Source organism: Suncus etruscus, chromosome X (assembly GCF_024139225.1).
Source record: "Suncus etruscus isolate mSunEtr1 chromosome X, mSunEtr1.pri.cur, whole genome shotgun sequence".
NCBI lineage: Eukaryota > Metazoa > Chordata > Mammalia > Eulipotyphla > Soricidae > Suncus > Suncus etruscus.
In genome coordinates, this window is record NC_064868.1 from 127,870,729 (window position 1) to 127,876,248 (window position 5,520).

The following is a 5,520-nucleotide window of genomic DNA, read 5'->3' on the forward strand; positions in this document are numbered from 1 at the left end:
GCCTTGATATATTTTTATTTGTGTTTCTTTTAGCTGGTACTCTTTGAATATCCTTATGGGAGCATGCACTCCACCTGTGAAGACTTCTCAGCTATGATGATTTTGTTGCTTCTTCAGAGGTATTTTCTCTTTGTCTCTCTGGGACCCCAATGATTCTTATGTTGGTTCTCTGGAATTGATCTCTAATTTCTTTTTTTGTTTCTTCATTTGAGTCTTTTCTCCATTTTTGCTCATTGTCTGAAGTAGACTGAACTTCATCTTCCAGCTCATTGACTGAAGCCTAAGCAGGTATTAATCTGCTGGTGAGGCCTCCCATTGAATTTTTCATATTGCCTATCATGTTTTTAATTTCTGATATTTCTATTTGTATTTTTCTCATTTCTGCTCTAATATCCTTTTCTCTTATTGATAGTATGTTATATCATTTATTTTAGCTCATTGAATACCATAAGTATTTCCACTCTGTACTCAATTTAATACAGTTTACATGTATGAAATTACATATACTTACTACTTACTCGGTCCACAGGACTGCCATCTTCACCCACAGGCATGGAAGGTTTATATTCTGCTTTACCTTGGTTCATTTTGTGGTCTTAAGTCACTGTCATTCTCCCTCAGTGCCTTTCTCTATTTATGGGCTACAGTAAGTTGGGAAGGTCAGAGAGTTCCACTGATGGGCTGGTTGCTCTTTCCTGAGCTCTAGTCTTCTATTTGCTGTGAAGCTGTGCCCGTGGGTAGGGCCAGGATCTGGGATAAACATTCTTAAAATATAGGTGAGTACCATTATTACACCCAAATATTATGACCTAGGAATAAGAGATGAGTCTTGTACACATATATTTAAAAGTTCCATAATATATACTAAAATTATACCACTGGAACAAGATACATCATGTAACTACTGAAAATTAATCACTGAAACTGATAGAATGCTAATAATATAATTTTTCTGTTCATATATTCTGTATGAATATAGACCCTGGCTGCCATCTTTACCAGCTTTAGATTGTTGACCTACTAATCTGTCTGCCTTAGCAGGGATTATTATAACAAATAGTCCCTGATTGATAAGTCTGTGAATCGCAAGATAGCTCATATCAAGGTGAATGTGGAAGGATTACAGCAAAATATATTTATTTTCCTTGACCATATTTTAAAATATCAAATATGTTTAAACTTTTGATGAAGCATAAATTAAATCGTCATTATGATTACATTTTAATAGCTCTACCTTAGAAATGTCCAAATGAATTGACAGTTTTCCAAAGCCCTCTATGACAGTAACTTTCAATTTTTTAAGAATCAATAGTAAAATCATATTTAATAGAAAATGTCTTTCTTTCTCAATCTTGAAAGTCATTAGTTATGAAAGCCCATAAGCTTTACACACTTTCTGGAAATTTTGGATCTTACTCCTTTTACTTGCTGTGATAAGTGTTTTTACCTAATGGAGTCTACAGAAAAGTAGACTTACATCTGGAGTCCATGTGCTTATCTAAAACCGAAAATCCCCATCCAACTCAAATACCAAAAAAACTACAGGGTAGTGGAGATTGGTACTATATACTTTAATGACTAGGCATATTTTGGAGAACTGTCAGATGAGAGTTTGAATCTTGACTCTGGCACTCCGATGTTTGACATTTACACAAATTCATTACATAAAAATAGGAATGATGATACTATGCTTCTTTTGTAATGAAAATTATACGAACTTACCAATATAAATAATCCAGAGTCTTAGCAAGTCACTAGCTTGTTTCTGTAATATTTATGAATATAGACTCTGCCAATGGACAAATATGGGTTCAGATTCCAGATATTCTATTTGTTTTCTGTGTGGCTTTCAGTGAACTATTTTACTTGAGATATTATCTTTATTCATGAAATCAAAATACTAATAAAGTTGTTAGAATATTAAATAATATATTAACTAGATATCATAATTCTTTTTTACGCCCCATAAATGATTTGTTTTGTTTTTGTATTGGAGCCACACTTAGTGTCACTCAGGGGTTACTCATGGCTCTGCTTTCAGAAATAGCTCCTGGCAGTCTCGGGAAATCAGCCCGGCGACATCATAGACACTCAATATATGACATCTGTAAGTATAATGTTAGTGTAATGCTTTTTTTACGTTTGTTTTTATTTTTGGGCCACACCTGTTGGTGCTCAGGTGTTACTCCTGGTTATGCACTCAGAAATCGCCCCTGGCTTGGGGAGACCATATGGGACGCCAGGGGATGGAACTGCGGTCGGTCCATTCTAGGCTAGCACTTGTAAGGCAGACACCTTCCCTCTAGCACTACTGCTCTGGTCCCATGTTAGTATGATTTTTGTAATCGCTATCATTATTTTTAATATTACTATTGTTACAAGTAATCTTAATATGATTTTAATGCTATACTGAATCATCAAATTTTCCACCTTTATCAAATAAAGTTTTAATGCTCTGGTTTTTAAATTTTTACCTTGATAATCATACAAAATAAAATTTTACCATATTAATTATTTAAAAATATATTATTTAAATTTTCTAAATGTAACCATAATACAGAATTTCTTTCCATTAAATAAAGTGTTTTCTTGCATTATAAGCATAAACAACAACCTTGGAGGAATTAGTAATAGCTGTGACTTTACCATCCAAGCAAATGATAGATGGTTGCATATTGTTGTGTTTTTAATTTTGGGGGGTAGGACCATATCAGGCGGTGCACAGGGGCTACTTGTGGCTCTACTCTGAGAAATTACCTCTGCAGACTTGGGTGATCATATGGAATACTGGGGATCAAACCCAGACTTTCCTGGGTGGGTCGAGTACAAGACAAACACTGTACTGCTGAGCTATCCCTCCAGTTCCTAATTTTTAATATTTATTATAGTCACTGCCTCCAAGTTACATATTATATCTTGCTGAATGTTATTTAATGAAACATGAAAAGCATATATAATGCTAGACACCAAATTCAGTTTTAAGTTTTTAACAAAGATTCTAGTATTACTGTTGCAATTTTTATTCTTACATATTTTGTTCAGTGCACGTATTTTGTTAACAGCATGATTCTTGCAAAGGGTTTTGCTGGCTTCATGTGACTTCTGAAATCAAGAACACCATCCTGTGGAATTCTGCCTTTCTTTGAACCTGGAGATGGTTGGATAAATCTAAATGAAAACCAGAGCTAGAAAGTTGTGATTGGCCAGGATTGCTATGAAGGAAACAACTGATCGCTAAAATATAAACAAGAACTGAACAGAAACCAATATGTGAAGCTAATAAGCACATTAGAATGTTTGGCTCTCCCCATTTTGCCACTAAGAATCTATCCTCCATACACAATGGAATATTATGTAGCAGTCAGGAGAGATGAGGGCTAGAAGTTTCAGCCCACTACATGAAACTCACCAGTTAGAGAAATAACTACATTGAGAACTATCCTAACAATGTGAATAAACGAGGGAAGAAGAAAGCCTGTCTAGAGTACAGGTGGGGGGTGGGGGGAGGGAGATTTGGGAATTGGTGATGGGAATGTTGCACTGATGAAGGGGGGTGGTCTTGACATGACTGAAACCCAACTACAATCATGTTTGTAATCAAGGTGTTTAAATAAAGATATAAAAAAATCTATCCTCCAGATGCGTGAAGAGATTTAGAGCTTGTTTGAATTCCCTAACCACACAGCATGTTTCACCAGATGGGGACATTGTAAGAACAAGAACCAAAGGCTCCTGGAAGTATAAATCAATCCTTACTCCCCTATTGAGAAGCTTGTTAACAAAGGTCAATTTTTACTTTCAGGGATCTGAAAACTCCAAAGAAACTATTGTGTACCCCAACTATGAGACTAAGAAAACAGCACAAGAAAATATTAGTTGTAGATTAATTTGCTGAAATTCCAATGACATATTTTTAGATTTTTTTTTGTTTTGTTTTTGAGCCACAACCAACAGCGCTCAGGGGTTACTCCTGGCTCTAACTATATAGACTATACCAGAGTTGGCTGCAGGTAAGGCTAGCTCATTACGTTCTGTGCCCTAGCAACAGCCCAAAATTATTATTATTTTTACCACTCTCTTAAATAGATGCTATTCTGTTTCCATTGAGAGATGAAGAATCTGAGACAATTTTGACCAAATTCAAATAGATGGGAACTGACAGAATTTAAACTATTGGAATGGTTCTAAGGTCTTTGGGCTTAGTTTAAAAGGATATTATGCCTCACACTTAACTTTTTTTTTATCTTTGGAAAGTAGGGTTATATTTTTTATTTTGTGTAAATGTTTTTTTGTTTGTAGATTTTTTTGTTTGTTTTTTGGGTCACACCCAGCAGCGCTCAGGGGTTTCTCCTGTTCTATGCTCAGAAATCTCTCCTGGCAGGCTCGGGGGACCATATGGGATGCTGGGATTCGAACCACCGTTCTTCTGCATGCAAGGCAAACACCCTACCTCCATGCTATCACTCCAGCCCATATTTTTAGATTTCTTGGTGGCAAAATCCAGATGAGACCTTTGACGTTCCACTTGTTTCTAATCTACACTTAGTTTGCCTGGTTACTAGCAGGAAACTCAACACTGCTTGCATATAAAGGAATATCTAAGTCAAATCACTCTGGAACCTTCACTGCGTCATGGCTTACCCATCATCCATGATTTGTTGCACTGTATTGAACACTGGCAACCCCTAAAACATTTGGTTTCTGCCTCCAGATACCCTGTAGGCTAAGTATTTTTGGAAACCTTTGTGGACCCTTCCACATTCAATTCATATGACTTACCCAAGAAAGTAAATTAAAAACTTATTTGGAAAACTAATAACTACTGAGTTACACATAAGAGTTCATATATGGCACTATGCAAATATTCTGGCCATCTATGTCACACAAGAACCTCATTTCTCAACTTTCTCTTGGTGTTAACAGTTTACAAAGTCAGACTGTAAAACCACCCTCTGGTCACCTTCTGCCTACATATCTGAGCATTTCACTGGTCATCGCTCTTCCAAGATTTCTGCCAGACTTCACCAAAATGTGTACCTTCACATCAGTGACCAAGATCTCTATCAAAAGAAAAATAATTTTAGCTCTTCTAGAACTGCAGTGTGGATCTGTCAGCAAATGGGACCCTTCCTAATGCCAGTAAGTCTCAACCCTCTGGAATTTCAGAGTGATACAATATTATCTTAAGGACATCTTCCAGTGCCAGAAAATCAGAACCAGAAAAAAGCCCTGTCATTTTACTCCTGCTTCAGAATATGCTACTAGCCTGCATCTTGCTTTCGCAATCTCAGCTTTATAAACATCTGATAAAACATATCAGTACAGCCCTCTATTCTTATGGCCAGGATGTACTCTCAATGATACTATAACCCCTCACGTCCCAGGGCTTACCACAGCTATTTACATTGGGCAGCAAATACACCAGCACAGACAAACAACTAGCACAACATTTTACAGAGCATTTCTCTTTCTACCTGCCCAAAACATCTTCATGGAGTCAGGAAAAAATAGTCTAAATTG